Source organism: Humulus lupulus, chromosome 7 (genome assembly GCF_963169125.1).
Source record: "Humulus lupulus chromosome 7, drHumLupu1.1, whole genome shotgun sequence".
Taxonomy (NCBI): domain Eukaryota; kingdom Viridiplantae; phylum Streptophyta; class Magnoliopsida; order Rosales; family Cannabaceae; genus Humulus; species Humulus lupulus.
In genome coordinates this window covers 33,445,680-33,456,140 of record NC_084799.1, presented here as the reverse complement: position 1 = coordinate 33,456,140, position 10,461 = coordinate 33,445,680, and positions in this window count along the sequence as shown.

Here is a 10,461-nt window from a genome sequence, read left to right as displayed (position 1 = left end):
CATTTGTCACAATTTTATTTATTTGTGGATTAGGTTGTTATTTAGATAATTAAATAGATTTTCCGTAACTTTAGGGTACTGTAACTTCTGACCTATTTTTGACCCAGTTATGTTATGAATTTCGAAAAATATTATTTCTAAAAAGTTGTAGATAATTGAATTATCTTTCTAACAGTATAAAGATGGTCTAAATCAAAGTCCTACAGCTCTAGTTATGTTGATTTTACTACATATGAGTTTAGAGTTATGAGATTTAGGGAGTTAGAAGTTAAGATTCTATTTGTTTTTATTATTTTTGTTTTTAATTTTAAAAATCAAGCTTTGACTCATTAAACCTCTCTCTGAACAATTTGACCAAGTCCTAAGACTTTGACTGACGAATATTCAAATATCTTCAATACAATTCATTATTTTTATTCAAGCCAAAAAGAAGATTTTGATTCGTAGAACTCTATAAATAGGACTTAGGACCCAGCCCTTTCACTTACTCTTCAGCTGTGATCAGACTCCAAGGTGCTAGTGAGACCATAAGAGTGATAAACACTTGGGTTGGGAAAAAGCTTTACTATTCTTAAGCTTTATAAAACACTTTGGGAAGTGAGGTTAGAGTGTTTCAGTATTGGAGTTAGACTAATCCATAAGGTCAACTGAGGTACCCTTATTCTTAAGTTTCATTCTGTTTGATTCCTTAGTTTCTTTAGTTTTCATTCAGGTTCTAACTTTTGTTATGGTTTTGTGGTTAGGATTTTAAGTTCTTTGAACTTAAGGTGTCTTTTCGGTAAGGTTCCTCTTGGTTGTTTAGTTCTATTCCTTTCATCTTTGTCCTTTAGAAATACTCACTATTTTTATTGCTGGTTTTAGGAATGTTCCAAGTTCCGCATTTGTTCTCAATTATCCCGGTGTTGGTAGGGAAAATTAGATAGTTTAGTATTATGATCTAGTTTATGTAATGTATGATATAGTTTATATTTGTATGACTTAACATTTCAGGTACAATAAAGGGGTAAGTGTGTCTGGACCTAAGGTGTCCAATGATGTATGACGGACTATGTCTGGTAGGCTCGGTTGCCAAAACTTTATGACGGACTATGTCTGGTAGGCTCGGTTGCCAAAACTTTATGACTTAGAGTATGATTTATGATATATGACCTATAATTATGATTTATGATCTATGACTTATGACTTAGAGTATGATTTATGATTTATGATGTAGATTATGATTTAGAATTATGACTTAAGGTATGATATGATCTAGATGTTGTGTTTGTATGACTTTGGTGAATATATGTTATGTTTGATTATATGACTAACCCTTGTTTGTATTTTCCTTACTAGGCTTAGAAGCTCACTCCTTATGATGTTGTTATTTCAGGAAATTAAGGATAGAAAGGCCGGTGGCGAGTGGGACCTAAGAGCTTCGTGATGTATTCGTTGGGGACCATATAGTCGAGCAAGATCAAGTAGGCCAAATTATTATTATTTTTTTAAAGTTTGTTTTATTTAAATGTTGCTCATTTTTATGTTAAAGACAAGTATTTTATTTTTATAAAACCATGGATCCATGTATTTATTTTTAAGTTTTTATTAAATAAAAGAGCAATATTTATGATTATGACCCAACGCTGTGTTCTCGGTAATCTATGAGAAATTAGGGCGTTACAGGGTGGATCCCAACCTTGAAAGAAGTATAGAATGTATAAAGCAGATAATGCCTGAATCCCATTGAAAGCTATCTGGAAAGGGGAGACATTGAAATAATCTGCTACTGATCGGAAGAAGGGGTGCAACGGAATAGTAGCTCCTGCAAATACATGGTATCTAGACCAGACACAGTAAGGTCCACCAGGCTTGTTGGCTCTTTGATGAGGTCGCGGGCATATCACGTTTACCCCTTCCAGGCCCGAAGCTTGAATGTGTTTATCGAACATGCTGGAGTTGAGTTTGGAAGGTTTAGCTATGAACCAAGAAGGTGTTTCGTCTTCGTCGTTTCTTGGTTTTTGAACAACTGTTTGTTGAATCTCAGTTGTAAATTTCTGGATGATCTTTCTCTGGGGTTTGCTAGTTTTTTGTATCTGGTGAGGCGGTCTTGAAGAAGCTGCAGTTTGGACTTCACTATGTTCCACTACCTTCTGTGCCACTTTGCGAGCCACTTGAAGATCTTGGTCTTGAGGAAGTCGATTGGATTTCTTCACCCTCATTTCTGGATGTTGAAGCTGTTGATTGAGAAACTGTTCTTCGTGAAGGAAATATAAGGCTGATCGGGGAAGGATCTTTTTAAGGCGACGAAGGCAATCTTCGGGGGTGCGACTGCTAGGGGATTTGGATGAAGAGTCGCTACTTTGAGGAGTGTCGCTTGATTAGGAATTGAGGTATCAAAGTTTGTATGGTTGTCACCTCCCCTGTAGTCGAAGCGATTCATCTACAAAAAAAAAGTATGGGGAGGTGAGTAACCAAACAAACATAAATCAATCAAAGGAAAAATATTTATTTACTACTCGGAAAATATTTTTCTGGGTAGTAAAAATATATTTTACTCCCCAAGATAAACGTGTATGAGGGAAAAATAAATTTTGATGCCTAAAATGTATGGGTCATTTTTTACAAGCCCAAAGGCTTGGGGGCATTCATGTGTCCGAGCGGATGCGTGCACATGACCGATCGGATGGGCGTATGTGCCCGAGCGGATGGGCGTGCCCTCCGAGTGATCCGCGTGGTGCCCGAGCGGATGAGTGCGGTGTCCGAGTAGAGATGCGGCATATCCGGGCGGATGGTGTGGTGACTGTTTGGCTGGGCGTGCCCTCTGAGTGGTCTGCATAGCGCCCGATTGGTGGCGTGCCATCTAAGCGGATGTAGGTGCACCTGAGCGGCTGGGCTAGTCCGAGCAATTTGCATGGTATCCAATCAGTGGGGCACTAGTCCAAGCCTAAGGCGCAAGTGTCCGAGAGGAGGCGTGTGGTACCCGATCGGTTGGCGTGTACATCCAAGCGAATGGAGGAGCACCCACTCGGGTGACGTGCATGTCCAAACAGACATGGGCATGTCCGAGTAGCTGTGCCCTTGTGTCCGAGCAGGAGGAGGCATGCCCAATCAGTTTAGGGGCATGTCCGAGTGTTAAAATAATTGGTAATGACCGATCAGTCATGTGCATACCACAAATCTCAAAAGGCATGGACACAAACACATTTTTCTTACTCATAGGACACTACAACAAGATCAAAAGGTGGGATTTGAAAAGTTCATGAAGTTCTAGGGATTTTATTTTGCTCATCAAATACCCGTAAACTCAAATTTGCAATTTGGGGTAAAAAATCATTTTTTTTCTTCAAATTTTCATGAAATTGGAGACAAAATTGATTTACCCATAGCCTAAACTACATCAAAACAGCCACAATATGCATCATTCACTAAAGATTCATACACAAATCCAAGAGTATTTTCTAAAGGGGGTTTCGACATACAAGGGTTTTGTCAAGCTTTAAGAAAAGAGAAAAGCCTACAAATGGAGATGAGGAAGAAGATCTTACTCAAATGTCTTGAATAGGTGTTGATTTCTTGAAGAACCCTTGGATTACTTGAAGAAAATTGGAGCCCTTCTTGGAGTTCTTGGAGGATTTCAGCCAAAAGGAGGAGAGGTTTTGGAAGGTTACGACCAAGACAAAAATTGGGAGGTTTGTGAGCCTTTTTGTTTTCTTTTTGCTTATGGATTGTGAGCACTTGTGGGTCTATTTAAAGGGAAGAGTGGAAACTTTCACTTACCTTTAGACTCTTGGAATTCTATTGGCTATTCTCTCCCCCACGATTGGGAGCAGTTAACTACAGTGATCGTGGTCTGGTAAGACATCGTGGTTTGTTTGCAGAGGCGGGAGAATGTGTAAAGTCAGTTTTCTTTTATGCCATCAGCAGTTGCGGAAAAAAGTTTATTATGTGAGTATATTATATAATAAACTTGGGGGACAAATGTTATCCCCAAAATTTGAAAACGATGATGTGGCAATAAAAGTGACAAGTGGCAAGAAATGGTTAGGACAAAGATTTTAGATTAATCTGGTGATATTACTGACATGGAAATTTTTTACTTGGTAGAATTCTGTCCGACCGGTAAAGATTTTTGACTTACCAGTCATCTGCTTTGGCCAACTAGTGAAGTGTGTGGCCGACCAGTGAAGTGTGCGGCCGACCAATCATCTGCTTTGGCCGACCAGCCGAGTGTTTTGGCCGACCAGTCAAGTGTTTTGGCCGACCAGTCTCTCTTCAAGGAGTGAAGTTGGCCAACTAGACAGATCATCATTATGTAGCGAAATTCCAGTATAGGCTTCGGCTAGAATTAGTCGTACCTACGCGGGAATCTCTCAGATTATCCCAAAGAAATCGCATATTGTTGTATTTTAACTTTTATTAATAATTAAATATTGTGAGAGTAACAGAAATATCCCGATTATGAGGGATTTCGTTTTGTACGATCCTGGGCCTATAAATACAGAGCTCATGGCATCATTGAGGGGATTCGAATTCTGATTTTCCTAAGAGAGTATTTGTATTCTGAGAGAAATATTGTATTATTTTCATTTATACTTAAGAAACTCAGTTGACACAGGTTCATCTGATCTTGAGTGTAGATCCATAAATCACAACTCTAAGTGGATTAGGCTATTACCAACATATTGGGGCTGAACCACTATAAAAATTATCAGTGTCGTTTTTTCTCTTGAAGGTTTATTATAGTTTTGACGTCTACTCGTCGTTGGCCAAAATCGTGGTCAACATTAGCTATAAATTAATTTTCACCTAAAATTATGTTAATTATATAAAAATATACCAGGTTTGTCCATAATATTTTTCCTAAAATTGAAATTCCGTTTTTAGTAATTACCAAATTAATTAAACCATGTGAATTAATTAAAGTGCGGAATGGTAATTAACTGTTTTTTAAACAGATTGCAGTTCTGTCGAGACAGAATCCAAACTTGTCACGACAGAAACTAAACACAATAAAAAGACAATGCAAAAACAATAAAGAACGCAACGAATTTTACAAGGTTTAGAAACCCTTTCGGATAACCTACTCCTTGGGGCCACACCCAGAGAATAAAACCAATTAATAAAGAATCACAAGTACAAAATATTGACTTAAACAAAACAAGACTCCCTCTTGAGATTTGCCGCAACTTTGTTGTACTTCTCTTCACTAATCTGATCTTGATTGAAACGCTCAACCACTTGAACTCCCTTCAATGGCCAGCGAGTGCTTGCATCCTCTCGACGCAAGGCTTGTAAAAATCTTCTTCCGAAGGCTATAAAAGTTGTGTTCAAATTACAATGTGTATTCACTCATGAACGTGGTATAAACTCACCACAAAAACTAAACTCTCATTTTTCTACAAGATCATGTGAATACTATGATTTTTAATACAAATAAGGAACTCTCACAAATAATACAATACACTCACGAATTATGCATCTAAGAGTTCACTTTTTCTCAAAGCCTTAGACACCTATTTATAGAGTCAATTTTCGTGCTCATAAAGGTTGAGAAAGAATCTCCTAAAAAAGGCAAGAATAATTGAAGATATTCTTGATTGATGAAGAATTTCCTTTTTTAGAAGATGCTGATCCGACAGATACGATTTTGGTGGGGACAGCGTTGTGTCGGATCGAAAACATGCTCAAAATAGAAGGAACAATTAATGACATTAAAGATTCAGTTTTCTGAATTTCAATTCTTGAGCTGCACGAAAATATAATGTCAAATATTCCAGTAATGATTTTGAGTAAGTACTGAATATTTGTAAGATATTACTTCGCTTTATAATCAGATAAAGTTAAATAAGGAATGTAAATATTCCACAAATCACAAGAAATGGAAAGTTTAATTTCGAAAAACACAATAAAGGAAAACAAACAATTGATCTTTTAATAAAAAGATATTTCTATAAAATATGCCAATTTTAGGATTTACAAAAATTATATATTTCTCTATACAAATTATATTTATCTTAAAAAATATATGAAAAATAAAAAATAACATTAGAAATAAATTCAATATTCATACAAATTAATATTTTTTTAATTTTTTTTATCTAGCCATAAGTTCTCTTGCAATTCTATCACGAACAACTCACATTTCACTCTCATCCATTGTTAAGTTAAATGGTTCATTATTACCATTTGACGGACTATCCTTATTTTCATCAAACGAAGAAAACTCCAAATCAGTAATTGCCTCTCTCCTTATGAAACTATGTAATGTCATTGAAGTTGTAGCAATAGCTACTTGCTTATCAAATTTATAATTTGGCATTCGTTGTAAAATTTCCCATCATGCCTTCCAAACTACAAAAGTTTGCTCAATAACATCACGCAATGATGAATGAGTATAGTTAAACACTTCTCGTTGACCTTTGGGTTGACCACCTTGTTCAAATTGAGGAAGATGATATCATTCTCCTTTGAATGAAGCTAAATAACCTTTCATATTTGGATGTCTTGCGTCGACTAAGTAATACTTATCTGCAACATCAATTCCCAAATAATTAAAGATGTGTCATTCAAAGTAAAAAATAATCATAACTATATAGGTACAACTTATAATTGAATATCACATATCATTTGGTGGTTTAGGAAACTTTAAGTCATCATTTCTTAATGCTTCTAAAGATATATGTGTGTCATGTGCAATTCCTTCCCAATCAGGCCAAACAAATGTAAATATCATATCAAATCCACATGCAACCATAATATTTTGTGTAGGATATCATTTCCTACCAATATATGGAATTCGTTTATCAATTGGAAGTGATGCACGAACATGTGTTCCATCTATAGCTCCAATGCAATCCTACCATTAAAAAAAATAATATACATAAATAAAATAAAATAAATATACCTACTTTTATATTAAAATCTCAAAAAGGCATAAAAACAATTACCTTAAAATATGGCCAATTTCTAGGATTGCTTCGTATGTATTTTGGAACATCGTCAAAATTTTCAGGTGCTCTAATTTTATCCATGGCAAGTATAGTCACGTTTTCCAATACATTATCAAAGTGTCTACTAGGGCTGAGCATCAGTCGGTTTAGATAGTTTTTTCATATTCTTAAATTCAGAATTTGGTTTTTGGTCTGGATTGGTGTGATCCAAGGACCGACCAAACCTATTACAGGAAAAAACCGATCATTTTGGATTGCGAAATCAACCAAACTGGTGTTTTTTTTTTTTTAATTTTTTTCATAATTTTTTAGAAAATTTAAGTTAAAAAATTTGGAATGTTGGAATCCATTTTTGTGCTTTTTTTAATATGAAAACGATTCATTTAACTTGTTAACTTGAAGATTCAAAACCTAAATACATAGAACATAGTTACATTCACAAATTTGAAAGTTTGAAACATGATTAAAAATTCATAAGCATAAGCTCAAATCACAACACATTATCAAAAGTCCAATGTCTATTGTCCAATCTAAGACAACAGACAATTAAAACCAAAAAGCTACAACCACAAATTACAACACATGGTTAAAGTTTAAACTTAAAGTCCAAAGTTCATAGTCCATTACAACACAAATTAAATCTAAGTCTTGGTCGACTACAACACAAATCAAGTTCAAAAGAGTAGATGGAATACAAAGTCCAATCCAAAATCCAACATTCATTTCATGGCCAGTATCAAGCAACCATGACCACCTGCTCCTAAGACAAAAGAAAGAATAAAATTATAATGTATGACACATGCTACATAATTATTTTAAGAGAAATAAAGCTACTAAACTACAATCTTAGAATTCAACTAGTTACCTTGAGATTTCAGTTGTTCTTATCGGTCCCACTCCCGCTCCCAGACCCACTGCCAAGATTCTCAGGAACATAGGTAATACACGAGCCATCACTTGAAAAATCCTTAATTAATACAAATAAGCTATAATATATATGAAATATATATTTCAATTAGCATAAGCTATTAAGAAAATAAATACCTGGAAAAACTTGTTCACATGCCTCTAAACCATCAATCTCATCCATGTATTGTCGAAGCAAAACAGGCTCTTCAGACTCACAAGTATACAAATGTTTAGAACAAATCAAAGCCTCCACCATCCTCGGGGATAAGGAACTTCTAAGTGAATCTAGGATTCTTCCCCCAGTAGAAAAGCTTATTTAGATGCTACTGTAGACATATGAACATCCAATACATCTTTTACCATAAGTGCAACTATTGGATACTTGAATCCATTATGTTTCCACCATTGTAGAATATCACAGGTAGGATCAAGCTTCTCACGACGATCACTCAAGTAGTATTCAAGATCATCTTCTTCAATGTCATCACTAAGTTGTAGTTGTCCTTGAAGAAATGATTATGTAGTGGAATTGATAACAGGCTGAGATGGTTGAGACTGAGATTGAGATGGTTGAGCTTGAGATGACTGAGATGGTTGTTGTTGTTGTTGTTTATAAAAAGCATACAATTGTGCCAAAGTATTTGTCACCAAATTTATCATTTTTTTAGCCTCACTTGAAGTGTACACAAATTTGAAACCACGATTCACAACCTCTAATTTATACATTGGATCAAGGATATTGGCAATAAATGTCAATATATTCTGTTTCTCAATCTTTCCCCAGTACTTGTCATACTTTCATTTTATATTAACTGCCATAGCCCCTAACAAAGTATCAGGATTAGAAGTCATAGCAGTTAAATCAACTTGAACCTTCAAAATGTCCGAAAGAAATAGATTGGATATGACATATGATGTGTTATGATTGGTTAAATACAAATGACAAGTGTTAAAATACAAGCAAGGTATAAATACTTAGTAAAATTCACATAATGAGCTTCAATTGTAGGCACTTATAAAATGCAAATTTGGGTCCAAAGTGATACATGAGAGTATCTAAGGGTTCCCAAAAAGTTTGGTGGCATTTAGAGCATTTTTTGGACCTTTAGAAGTGTCCAAGGTCAGAGAGGGTGGCGATACGTCGCCACCCAAGAGGCGAGACATCGCTTGAAACCTAGGATTTCAAGGAACCCTAACAGGCGACGCATCGCCTACTATATTACGTGAAATATCATAAAATGTTATAATGACGTGTTTTTCAAGTCTAATCATATTGGTTAGACCTAATGACGGTGCATACTCTATATAAGGTTCAAAATAGTGTTGAAGACGTCTCTCTCTGTAGCTCCAAGAATCTCTAGTTTTCTCCAAGAACTCTCCAAGAAAGTGCTTGACTTTGAGAGTTGAAGGCTTGTTCAATCTCAATCCTCATTTCCTTAAGAGAAGGCCTCAAGCATCAATGGTGGCTGGGAAATAGAGTATTAGGACAGCGTTTTGCAACATTTATGAGCCTTGGTTTGGGTTTGGTTTACTCAAAGTGGTGGTATTGCCTAGGGTTTTTGAAGCTTCATCAAAGATGAAGAACACCATTGTTCTACTTGGGTTTGCATGTTCTTTCTAAATCTTTCTTAAGTCTTTGTCAATCCAAATTTTGTGTAGATTTTATTTTTTAAGGTGGTGTTATCTCACTCTCCCCCAACGTAATGACCCACTAAATCGATTAGTAAGATCATAGAATCTCCTCAAAAAGTGAACAAATACAACTGCCTTTTCCTAGTCTTGGTTGGTTGGTGGGCCATCCATTCTTTCTTCATCAAAGTACTTTATGTAGTTTGTATCTGCTTCCAAATTCTCAAAAGCCTTCTTGAATTTTATAGCAGATTCTAACATCAAGTAGGTGGAGTTCCACCTAGAAACCACATCCAAGCATAACAAGGCTTTTGATTCAATGTTTGCATCCTTGAAACTTTCTTTAAATCTTTTTCATTCTAGCTGGAGATGACCGCATTTCGAATACTTGAAATTGCATCATTCAACTCTTTCAACCCAACAGTTACTATCAAATTCAAAATATGAGTTGAACACCTCATATGGAACATTTCACCATTCAATGGAATGGTATTGTCTTTGTCCAACAAATGCCCCTTCAATTTTCTAAGAGCAACATCATTTGAGGAGGCATTATCAACTGTCACTGTAAAAACTGAGGAGATACCCCACTCATTAAGACAATTTATCAACTATTTCCCCACCAAGTCCCCTTTATGGCTAGGAACTTGGATAAAGTTGATAATTCTTTTCTGAATTTTCCAATTATCATCAACTCAATGTGCAGTCAAACACAATTAACTAATATTCTTGATTGATGTCCAACAATCGGTGGTCAATGACACTTTGTGCTTCGCCAAAATCGAATTCAGCTCTTTTTTTCTGATCTAGAAACGCATTATAAATATCTATCGCAACAGTAAATCTTTATGGGAATTGAAATGTGGGAAGGAAAAGTTTAATGAGCTTTTGAAATCCTTTTCCATCCACGTGCCTAAAGGATAGCTCATCCGTAATGATATATTTAGCGATCCTTTTCCTAACATCATTTTGATTAAACCTTAGTGGCAGCCCA